Raw genomic sequence first — 12,167 nt, 5'->3', positions numbered from 1 at the left:
CACTGGCCCCATCATTCCTTGACGCCCAGAATCTCGGCCTCACGTGAGCTCTGCAAGGGGCAGGAGTGAGGAGCCGGCAGGAGGCAGGAGCCAGACTTCTCCAGGGTGACTGACAAAGGATCCCTGCAAATCCTAAAAGGAGTTCCTCTTTCTGTCTTTGTCAGTTGGTGCCTCAGGACACTTGGTTGTATCATTCCTGTGACTTTCAGAGTGGCCCTTTGAAATTTGGATCTAGAGGCATCTCCATGGCTGCTTCAAGGGTCTCAGAGAAGAGATGCTCCTGGTAGGGGTTGAGCCAGGCTCACACAGTGAAGAGACTTCAGTGGAAATATGATGAAGAGACAGTTTTGTGTGATGCTTTAGAGCTCAGACCCTGCCTGAGTTTGAACTTCCTTATTAGCTATGTGCTGTGCTCTTGAGCAAGTTATTTAACTTCTCCTTGCTCAGTTTGCTCATCTGTAAAATGGGGCTGATGATAATAATAGGGTTGTTAGTTTTGAATGAGTCAACATGTGTAAGTTCCTTAGGACAGTGTCTGATACATGAGAACTAGCTCTTAAGACTGTCTTTGGTTTTTCATTCTGGGATTGGGTTCATCAGAAAGAAAAATCCTGTTGGAACTTTAGGTCAGAGTGAGGGGATCCCCTAAAATTTATTCTCCATGGCATTTGGTCTGGGACTTCTCTTCCAGAATTTATTACCTAGGCACTTAGGCTGGTGCCTCAAATGAAATGGACTGGCTAGTAAGACAGGAGGTGAGGGGTGTCTGTCAGGGACACAGAACCCAGTACGGGTGGCCCTTGGGGTGTGTGGAGTGTGCTGGGGCTGCGAGGTGGCTCACCAACACCGGGAAACACTGGGCAAAAATGAGCAAGCCCTGGAGAGATGGTGCGCCTCCTGCAGGGGATGTGTATTCTGGAGACAGGGAGAAGAAATGGGGAGACGCGCCATTCCTGGATATGGAACTCGATTTCTCCCAAATCTTTCCCAAGATTTAACTGCAGGGAATAAGTGATGTGAATTTCTGAGGATTCTCCAATTTTGTCAGTCCAATAGGAGTTGAAAAGCACTTTAAAGATGATGTTGATAACCACGGGGGCTGCCTCCATGGCTTGTGCTTAGAAGGCAGGACTCATTGTCACTATCACACTTCGGTCAAATAAGCTCTGCTCTCTCCTTGAAAGTGTGTGTATGTGTGTGTGAGCACACATCTATGCTCGAGCTCCCTGAGGGTGGGGCAGTGGCTAGCACAGGCACACCCAACAAATCCTTAGGGTTCCCAGTTGAGGGGTGGGCCTCTGGTTCTTTTCTGTGGACCGCACCTCCCCCACTTTCTCCCCATCTTCCTCTTACTTTGCCTGCCCTTGATGCTCACCTTGTTGCCTGTATTCTGGCATTTAAGCAGTTCCATCCCCTCCACTCACATCCTTTCTCCACAACAAGAATTTGCCTCAATTTTCCTCACTCACAGATGCCCTGGTCAAGTACAATGGCAGCTCTTTGGGCCCCAGATAGGGCAGTTGTCATCCTCTATGTTGGGGGGTGGGGAAGAGGGCAGGAGGAAGTAGGTGGGCAGGCCTGGCCTTGGGGCCTTGGTGAGCTGTCCATGCTTCCAGGGCCAGTGCCTCATCCTACCGTTTGTCCCTGGACCTTTGGAAATCTTCAGTGAACTTCAGGGTGAGCAAGAGGCCACATTGCCTTCTTGCCCATCTGGGGACAGGTGAGGTGCTGAAGGGTCCCTTGGCTGGAACCCTGGCTGGGTGCAGGCCTGTCAGGACCAAAGACCTAGAGCTCCATAGTCAGAGAAGCCCTTTTGAGCCCTGGCATTGTCCTGGGGCCCTATCTGATGTTTGGACCTTGACTGGCTAGCTCCAGGTTTGGGAACAGGAGGTGGCAGCAGCTGGCATGTAGCTTTGGCCTTGGGAGAACTAGTGATAAGGAAAAAGGATCGCTTTAGACCCAGGAGGGGCCAGGAAGCGGGCTACAGAGGGATTAGCACAAGCTTATGAGCCATAAGCCCGAGACCAGAAATAACAATGACATTTACTCACCCAGGCTGTTGCCCCAATCCCCGCCTCCAAGACCTTGGAGACTCATCAGTAGGGTCTCTAGTCATCTCCCCCTGGCTGCTGCCCACAACACCTCCCCACCAGACCAGCATCCTCTGTCACAGCTCAGGTCCTGACCCACCATCCCCAGCTCCTTTGGCAGGCCCCCCTCTGCCTACAGAATATTCCAGAAACACTGTGCCACCAGAGCCTTCTGCCTGGTGCTCAGCCTCCTGTCCAGTCCTAGTTCACGGCTTTCCTTGGGTACCCGATGCCCCCCAGCAGGATGCCCCCTTTCCCAGGCATGCTCAGCGTTTCCCCATCTCCACACCCTGGTCCGGGCTATTTTACTGTCCTGGGATGAGGTCCATCCTCTCAAGGTCTCCCCATCCTTCCATGGTGGTGAGTCCAGCTTTTCGGTGGAGGGAGCCTGGTGGAGGCCTGGCCACCTTACCCTTCGTCTCTGCCGGTGACTCAGCACAAGCTGCCTTGCTTGGCTGGTTCCTCATGCACCTGTTGGCCCGAGGACAGGCTTATTAGTCATTCATTTTTCTGTCTCCCCCGTACACATTGGCCGTTGCTGGGTTTGATGCAACAAAGAGTAGATTACACAGTGAATTTACAGTGTGCTGTGGGGACTAGTTTCTTCTGTACCCAGCTTTGGCATCCTGCAAGTCACAGAGGCCCAGGCTGCCTCCCTTATTTAGCCATGGTTGCTCTCCTCTCCTGAAATCATTCTGCTTTGTAAGGTAGCCCACTGTCAGGGCTGGAGCCCCTTGTTAAGGGGAGCTGGCCACACATTCAGTGCTGAATCCACAGGTCATTAATTCTGTGCTGGGGATGCTGTGTGGAGAGAAATGGAAAGCAGAAGTGATTCCCCCCACTACCCACAGAGGGACAATCAGACACAAAGCCCCAGGGAGGACCCTTGGATTTACAGGCAGTCAGGACTCACCCAGCATTTGGGATCATGGCTGTTTGGTACAGGAAGGCACAGGTGCAGCACAGTTTGGTCTAGCAAGTCACAGTCCTTGGTGAGGACAGGGAGAGAGCATTGTCTACAGTCAGAGTGGCTTCACCCCTCATCCTCAGGGCTTGGGACCTGCCGCCCACTTGGGGCTCAGACAGTGATCTGGTTGCAAAACTGGGGGTCTGCTCCTCATTGCAGCTCATTAAAGGTCACCAGGCACCTGCTTTCAGCTGACATACATGCAGAGGGACACTGGGAGGAGAGAGAACAGAAGATGGGGCAGGAGGGGAGGGCAGTCCTGGGCACCCCAGTTCCCTCCCGCATCTCACACCAGGCTGCAGGAGTCACCTCTGGCGGCCTCAAGAGAGCCCAGCAGGTGCCATGCACTCAAATCTGCCCACCAGACCTCAGAATGCTTGCTGCTGTGGCATTTGGAAGATGTCTGGTCAGAGGCATCTTCTCTAAGCACCTTGAAGTAAAAGAGAAAAAGAAAAAAGAAAAAGTACTATTCTTTTATGATATCTGCCCCAAAGCCTGACTCAGAGACAGAGGGCAGGATTCATTGACCTTACTGATCAGCACTGTGGTTCTAAGTTCCAGAATCAATACTTTAAATCTCTTTGCCTATAACAAGGGGCAGGGCCACTGCTTTGCACAACTCCAGGGGGCATATTTTATTCTGTGTGAAGTTTTGTGAATCAAGACAGTATTGTGAGGAGCTGGAGGGATGAGTACCCCAGAAGTGGGGGGAGGATGGAGGTGAAAGATGGAGATTGGCTTCCACCAGCCTCCAGCCTGTGAAACATGGCCTTACTGGTGCCTGGCAGCAGAGGGCGATGTTGGCGTGTGCACAGACAGAGAAAGACATACTGTTGAAAGGTTGTACTCTGTGGTTGTTGCGCTTTGGTGGGGGGGGGGGATGCTGTTAAACACTGTCTTGCTCAGTAACATTGGCTGATTTTTGCTGTTGTTTGTTGTTTTGCTCTTGGGTCCTTGGCTTCCCTTCTCCAAAGGAAATAAAATTCCAAGGCCAGAGAGGAGAGGCGGTAAGTTGACTAATGCAGTGTGCTTCTGAGACTATTACAAAATTGCAAGCCAGGAAGCCAACAACTCCTTGGGTTGTGTTTGCTGAGCAGGTCCTGTCTGGACTTTGCATCCAGGTGTGGAGGGTGCTTGGCTCCTTGCAAAAGGGTTGGAGCCTGGGGAGAGCAGGGGTCTGGGATTTGGGCTTCTGGGTCCCCTGCTCTTCACTGTCTGGGTCCTGGCAGCTCCCTTACTTTGAAGCATGGTGAAAACAGGTTTTCCGCTCCAGGAACTGGTTCAAGTGCTGGAGGTCCTTAGGCAAGTTCCTTAACCTCTGAGGGTACTGGGTACACAGGAGCGTTTCGCAAAAGGGAGTCATTTTATGAGCAGACTGGTTTGGTGAACCCAAATGGAGCTTGATTGAATTACTGTTCTGTGTTTAACCAGTTGTTCATCAGCAAACAAGAGACCTGGCCTTCCTGAAAACCTCATCCCCTTATCTGTTAAGAAGTGATGTTCTAACCCACTGAGCTGCTGTGAAATGGGAAGAAGGTGGTGTGTAAACTGTGTCCAGCACTGCTGGATTCTTCTTGCTAGGTGCTAGAATCTCTGGGTGTTGGGTTTCTGGCCCCAAAGGACTAGCTGTCAGAGTTCTCCCCCAGGGCTGTGCTGTGCTGGCTTCTCCTGCCCCCTGCCCCCTCCAGCTTTGCGACCTTCCCACTGAGATGATTTTAAAAGCCTAGAACTCCTCACATGGAGGTCAGGGTAGTCTGGCTCGCTGCAGTCTGCTGGGCATAAACCATGGCATAGAGCTGCTGTGCTGATTTACACAAAGACTTGACAAACAAACCAGTGATTATTATAATATGAAAACAAAGAGCTACAGAATCAAAGGAAGGGCAAGATTCGCATGCATTTTTAAGGTAAGCCACAGCCCTTAAGAACATTCCAGTCTTGTGGGGGAGCTTCAAGCTGTATCCTGGCTGCCAGGTCTTTGTGCTCACACCTGCCTACCAGAGGGGGCCGTGGGGAAGAGTTGGAGATGTTCGGGGGTGACTGCCACCCTGGGGGGGGGGTCCTGTCTAAAACTTCATGCTTCTTTGGGGGTGTCTCCCTGCGCCTGAGGCCCTCCCTTGCCTGGCACTTCGGGGACCCAGCGAGATGCAGGGCTGCTGGACCGCTGTCAGTGGGGAGCTGCGCCCCTCCCCCAGCCAGTCAGTCTCTGGGCAGTAACGGGCTGTCAGCCAAGGGCAGGTAAGAGGCGTCCTTGGGAGCCTGGGAGCTGCTGATTTATCCCCGCCGCCGTTCAGAACAGCCTGTCTCAGCTCCGGCAAGCTCTGCGTTTGGCCCGGCCGCAGGGTGGTTTTGCTGGCTCCTGTGAGGTCTTCATTAGTGACCTTGGGCCAATCACTCTTGTAACCAGGGCCTCCATCCTTCAGCTGGGCAGATGCCCATGGGACATCGGGCAACCTGGGGGACATGGGGAAGGGCCGCGCTCTGAGTTGGACTTTGGAGAGGGAGCAGGCACTGGGTTTGAATCCGGGATCAGTGTGAATTTGGGGCATTAGACCTCTTGGAGCCTCACTCTCATCTTGAAAAAAGAGATGAAAATAAAAATGTCTACTTTCCTAGGTTACTCCGAGGATGGAGTAAAATGAAGTACTTAGTATCTATCCATCATTATTGGTAACTACTCTTTAATTTATTTTTATTTTTTGATGTGGACCATTTTTAAAGTCTTTATTGGATTTATTACAATATTGACTCTGTTGTTTATGTTCTGGTTTTTTGGCCATGAAGCATTTTGGATCTTAGCTCCCTGAGCAGGGATTGAACCCATACCCCCTGCATTGGAAGGCGGGGTCTTAACCACTGGACCACCAGGGAAGTGCCTGGCTATTCTTATTAAGACCATGACAGCATATCTATGTAGGGAGGAGAGAAAAAGAGAACAGGAGGGTCCTGGGGGCAGAGGCTACAAAAAGCCTTGAGCCAGACAGGGGTGCCGGGGAGGGAGGTGGGGCCTGTCCAGTGCAGTGGCGGGTCAGGTGGCTGGAACAACTGTCCACCTCTTGGCGTGGGGGTGGTGTGTGGAGATGCCATAGGTTTTCTCCACAGGATGTCATCCCTGTCTGTGTGATCCAGAGCTCTGTGGTGGTGATCGCAGCCCTCAGCCTTCACTTCCCAAAGCGGAGTTCCCAGCTCTGGCCGGAGGGTCCAGCCTGTGCTTGCATGGGTGCCTCTAGCTAGCTGGTACCTTACTGCCACAGGAAGAGGACACTTCAGTTCTGCGGTTGGTTGTGGGTCCAGTCTGGGGCCAGGTTCTTGCTGAGCCACTTATTATTTTTGATAACTACACAGCTACAATGACACATAACACACATCATTCTCGAAAAATGTTCTTAAAGAATTCACAAGGGGAGGGTCTCTTTGACGTGTGACTTTCCATAATTTCTGAATAGTTTATAGTCTAATCCCCTCACTAAGCAAATTAAACCTTTTAAGGTAACGATCAGATGGTTCAGATAGTAGCTGTGCATGTGGACATTTGTAAGATTCAAACACACTGGTGGGACCAGGCCCACTGTCATTTGCAAAGGCCTGTAATCAAGGCAGAAGCAATTACTTAGCTGAGCAGCTCCCCCTGGGACCTGAGGCCGTATATCAGGCGGTGATGAGTCCACAGATTATCTGTCTGCCTGCCCTGGAGCCCTCTTGTTCAGCTGGGCCCGCCCACCCTCTAGGAGCCCAGGCTTGCTGCCGTGAAGGCCTCCTGACATCTGTGGTACCTGCATACCAGAGACCTTTGTGCCCTGGGGAATCTATTTGGAACCAAATAGTTGCAGATCAGCCTGGGACAGCATCTGGGCTGTGGAAACATAGTCCCCAGACAAAGAAGGATTGGAGTGACGTGGGAGTGGGAGATGGGTGCACCTTATAACACACCAGCCAGCATCAGCAAGCCTCATTCTCTTAATCACTGGGACTCCACCCCTCCCTCCTTTACCTCCCACCCCACTTCACTGGGGACGGAGACACAGGGTCCCACCTCCAAGAGGCCCTCCCTTTCCCTCCCCACCACCTCTGGGGCCCCTGTCACACGTCTCTGCTCCGCTGGAAGCTTTCCAATCAACTATCCTACTCATCTCGTCCCCTCATGCCTTCCTGCCGCAGGCCCATCTTTGGTCACCTTACTCCCCTGGCTCCTGAATCTCCTGAACCCAACGCTCGGGTTCATCGCCTGGCTCCACCACATTGCTTGCTGATTCTCTGGCCAAGATCACGTGAGCATCTGGGGAGAGCCAGTCTCTGGCTTGTGGCTGTGGCTCCTGGGGTCTGTCAGGGCCCCTGGAAGCCCCACCTAAGGAGGAGCCGCAGACCAGCCTTAGACCCTGTGATGGCCATCGTGGGTCCTTACCGCTGGCTGCGGGATGGGGTGAGAGTGGCTTGGGAGGGGCCCCTATGCCTCTCCCCGTTCCAGTGCCTGCCACACCTCCATGAGAATGAGTTCTCAGGCCTTGAAGGGCTCAACAATTAACAGGCAGTCTGCACATGCTGCAAGAGGGCCTAGAGCACCCATTACATAGGGTTTCTCAAAGCACGGTCCATGCCACAACTGCACCGGGGTCATTCATGAGCGGCTTATTAAAAGTATTCTGGGGCCAGAGTCAGGAATCAGGGATGACTTTTCTGCTTTTAAGCAAACATCCCAGGTGGCACTTCTACACAGGGTAATTTGGTAACAGCTCAGCTAACACCTTGGCAGAGAAGAATTAGCCTGGGGTCAGGAGGGCTGATTAGGTGCCCGAGGAAGGGAGTGGAAAGGAGGGACAATGTTGTTGGGCTAGTTGGCAGCCTGTCTCACCTGTGGAAAGGGACTAATAATGCCTATGATAAGGGCTCTTATGAGTTCAGGTGAGATAGCTCACTAGAAACTCCCCTGGTGAATACTAATGCTTCATGCATGTTCACAAAATTTAAGAGAGATGAGCTGGACTCTGGGAGAAGAGGGTCAGATCCTACGTGTCTCATTGCCTCTTGGGAAGCAAATCTTCCCCCAGCAGGGAAAGCAGGGACATATGACTGGGGGAAGGGAGAGTTGGGCTGTAGATTTTTTTTCTGCCAGTCACTGGGCTGTGTGATCTTGAGCAAATCTCTGACCCTCTCCCGGTCATTTTCTTCTGTGTTAAATGAGGAGGTTGGACTAGGAGACTGATTCTAAAGCTTTTCCAGTTGCATTCATCTCAAAGTAATATTGAATGTTCATTGAAAAGAAAAACATTATATTAAAAACTGCAAATAAAAAGCGGAGCCTGAGCGGAGTTCTGGTGGGCCTGGGAGGTTTATGTGTGAGTATGCACATGTAGCTGTGTCCCCATTCTCCAAGGCCCTGATGTTCTCCAGTGTCAGGCCTTCTCCAAATATGGCACCTTCTACATCTGGAGAAGGCTGACTGTTCTAGGGCAGAACTCTGTGTGCCGTGACATGGCTGTGGTGGTGATATATGTTGGAAATATTGGTACATACAGTAACAGTAAATATCAGCGGCTTACCTGTCAAGCGTGGTGATAGATAAAAGAAATACATGGAGGAAAGTGTCAACTGGGGAAAAAATATACGACTGGCAGTAAATCACCGCCAAGCAATTAAAGCATAAAATTAAGTTGTGTGATATTTTGTTTCCTTGGGATGGTGCACCACACTGTGGCGGCTCCCACACATGGGGGCTGGCCTGGGCCTGGGTTGGACTACTCCCAACGGCCGAGAGAAGGGAAGAGGATTGGGTTCAAATTCCAGCTCCACTGCCTATTGCTGTGATGTCTCTGGCATGTTTCTTACCCTCTCTGAACTTATTTCTTCCCTACAAATGGGGGAGTGGCCCTTGATGTAATTTGGGGTGGAGCCAATGAGATTTGCTGACAGGTCACACGAGGGTGTCCAAGGCTGTGGGCCTGAGCAACCGGAAGAGAGAAATCCCCCTTCTCTGAAGGAGCAGATACTGAGGGAAGATTAGGAGTCTGGTCTTGGGTGTCCAAGTTGAGATGCCGAGGGGGCGGCCGTGGGCTGTACCATCTGGAGTTGCGGGGAGGTCCAGGCTGGAGGTGGAAGTCAAATCCCCAGAGGTGTGGGATGGATAAGAAGAGTTGGAGGGAGGTGGACCAGGGGCTGCCAGAGAAAGGAGCAGAACCCGGAAAGCCAGGTCCTGAGGCCCAGTGAGCGAAGTGTTCTAAGGAGGGACCACCGATGTGGTGCAAGGTGAGGGGCAATGAGACCTGACCAATGGACTCAGCAGTGTTGGGGTCACCTGGTTAAGTGAAGTTGGGCTTGATTCATTGGTGACCACCTGACTGGAGCGCTGTATTAGTCAGGGTTTTCCACAGAAAGGCAACCAACAGGCGGTGTGTGTGTGTGTGTGTGTGTGTGTGTGTGTGTGTGTGTGTGTGTAAAGAGATTTAATTTAAGGATTGACTCACACGATTTCAGAGTCTGAGAAGCCCTAAGACCTGCAGTCAGCCAGCTGGAGGACCCAGGAGAGTTGATGGTATAAGTTTCAGTGCAAAAGTTGATAGGCTTGAGACCCAGGAAGAGCCAGCATTTCAATTCAAGTCTAAAGGCAGGAAAACACCAATGTCCCAGCTCCAGGCAGTCAAGCAGGAGGAGTTCACTCTTGGGAGGACAGGCTTTTGTGGTCTCTTTGGCCTTTCACCTGATGGGAAGAGGCCCATCACATTGAGGAAGGCAATCTGCTTTACTCGGTTGACTGATTCAAATGTTAATCTGTCTAAAACCACTTCTAGACACACTCAGGAAGACGTTTGACCAAATATCTGGGAACTCTGTGGCCCAGTCAAGTTGGCACATGGCAACTGGAGTGGACTCAATGTAGAATGAGAACAGGGCATTAGAGACTGTGTATAGACCCCCTTTTTGAGGGATTTTGCTCCAAGGGGAGTAGAGATGCAAGGATGCGTAGGGTCAAGAGAAGTTTTTTGTTTTGTCTTGAAGTGGCAGAAGTACTAGCACTCTGTATGCTGCTGGGTACCTGTGATAGAGAGGGGACATTGATGATGTGGGTGGCAAGGGGTCTAGTTGTTTGCTGAATGATCTTACTAGGAAGGAGTGGACTCTGTGTCCAGATGGGCCGTCAGACTTGACCAGGAGCACAGATGGGTCAGCTGTAGGGAGCGAGAGACTGGGCACGTGGTGGGTGGACAGAAGAGTGGGAGTGCCTAGCAGGCCTTTGCTGAGAGCTCCTCTTTTGTTCCGGAAATAGGGCCACCAGCTGAGACCAAGGATGAGGGGATTGGGAGAGAGAAGGGATGGGAGGGTGGGAAGGTTAATAGACTAGAGGGAGAACTGTGCTTTCCCAGGCCCTCCTGAGGTCTGGACCCTGAATTTAAAGGTTGTCCAGTCAGTGAGGTGGTATGTTTCCCTCAGTCCTGTTCTGACACCTGTGCTGCGTGGAGGAGATTGGAGGTTGAGAACAGGGTGAGGAGTTGAGGGTATGGGCAGGAGAGGGATTCTTAAGATGGACCACGGAGTCTTTGCTGGGTTGGGGGGAGGTGAGGCCATGAGAAGAGTGAGGGACAGTGAGAATGGGCCGGGTGGCAGGGTTGTGGGAGTCAGGCTGCTGCGGGCACTGAGCTGGAAGGGCAGGCACTGCGACGCTTGGAAGTTATTCCTGGAGGCACTCTAGTTCCCCATGGCATTGTCTGGGGTGGACCCTGAGGGTGAGTGGCTGAGGATATGACCTTCAGGTGTGCGTGCTCAGTCACTCAGTCGTGTCTGACTCTTTGTGACCCCCACGGACTGTAGCCCGCCAGGCTCCTCTGTCCATGGGACTTCCCAGGCAAGAATACTGGAGTGAGTTGTCATTTGCTCCTCCAGGGGATCTTCCTGACTTGGGTATAGAACCCGAATTTTCTGCATCTCCTGCATTGGCAGGTGGATCCTTTACCACTGAGCCACCTGGGAGGCCCATGACCTTCAGGAGAAGAGGTCAAAGAATTCAGTGGACAGGGTCAGGAGGGACTTGCTGTGGGGACATTGATGTCACCGAGAATTCTGGCAGCAGGGACAGTGAGCGTGAGAGTCAGCCAAGAGCAAAATCCACCCAGGAGGGAGGGGGTGGGCTGGGGGTGGTGATGAAGCCCCAGGGAGGTAGCAGGGTGTGCCCTGAGAGCGGTGGTGAGGTTTAAGTGAGGTTATGGACACAGGGGCACACAGCAGGTGCTTGGTAACTGGGAGCTGCTTTTTAATCATATTGATGACGAGAATATGGTACCTGGACTGATCGTAGGTGAGAACATAAAATGAGAAATGTGCTGGAACACTTGTGGTGTAGGGTTTACATACACCTGTTTCTAGAAGATGTGGTGCCTGCCAGGTCTTCTTGTCATCCTTTTTGCAGTATCTGGAGATCCTGCCCTGGAGAGTGGGCCAGCCAGGCCTGTTGAGAGGGGTGGGAGTGGACAGATAAATGGGCTGAGGGAACTTGGGTTGAGCACGGAGGGAAGGGTGAGACCGAGGACACAGGTTTGGTCCCCTTGCTGGGGTCAGGGGCAGCCCTTGAATGTCAGCTATGACATCTAGTGCATTTCCATAGACAGCAACCCAGGCCCTTCACGCCTGACCTGTAGGGGCAGGGGAGTGTCGACAGGATCAGTCAGTGTGTTGGGGTGACACTGACTGTTGGGGGCAGGCTCCTGGGGCAGTCCCCACATTGCAGGGTCGGGAGCCCCAGTGGCTCAGAGGGGGCAGGGCAGAATAGGTGCACCATGACTGGCTTCTCTGTGGCACTTGCTGTCACTGTGTGCCAGCCGTGCTGTCAGAAGCACCGAGTTCAAATGCTGGTCTTTCTACTCTGTGCCTGTGTGAGCTGGGGCCAGCACCTCACCAATCTGAGCCTCAGTCTCTCATTTGTCAGAAGGTATCAGAGTCCCTACCTTTCAGGCTGGGAGACATTTGTGGACTGAGTGTGATGATGAGAGCAACGTGGGGTGGAAAGTTTATGTTTTAATAAACTTCAGGCCTCATTTTATGGTGGGGGGGAGCAGTTCAAGTCCCTTCTTTGAAAAGCTTTTGCCAGGAGCTGCAGCTATTACGGGCTTCCCTGGTAGCTCAGA

At 52.2% G+C, this 12,167-nt stretch overlaps 1 protein-coding gene across 1 annotated transcript in view; it reads left to right on the top strand.

The window, feature by feature from the left end:
* LHX4 (LIM homeobox 4) overlaps nt 1–12,167 on the top strand; it is a 44,676-nt gene that overhangs the window by 18,537 nt on the left and 13,972 nt on the right. The gene's annotated exons all lie outside the window — the stretch shown is intronic.

This window comes from Giraffa tippelskirchi, chromosome 5 (genome assembly GCF_054371585.1).
Source record: "Giraffa tippelskirchi isolate mGirTip1 chromosome 5, T2T-mGirTip1v1.2.pri, whole genome shotgun sequence".
Lineage (NCBI taxonomy): Eukaryota > Metazoa > Chordata > Mammalia > Artiodactyla > Giraffidae > Giraffa > Giraffa tippelskirchi.
This window is presented reverse-complemented; position numbering and strand designations above follow the sequence as displayed.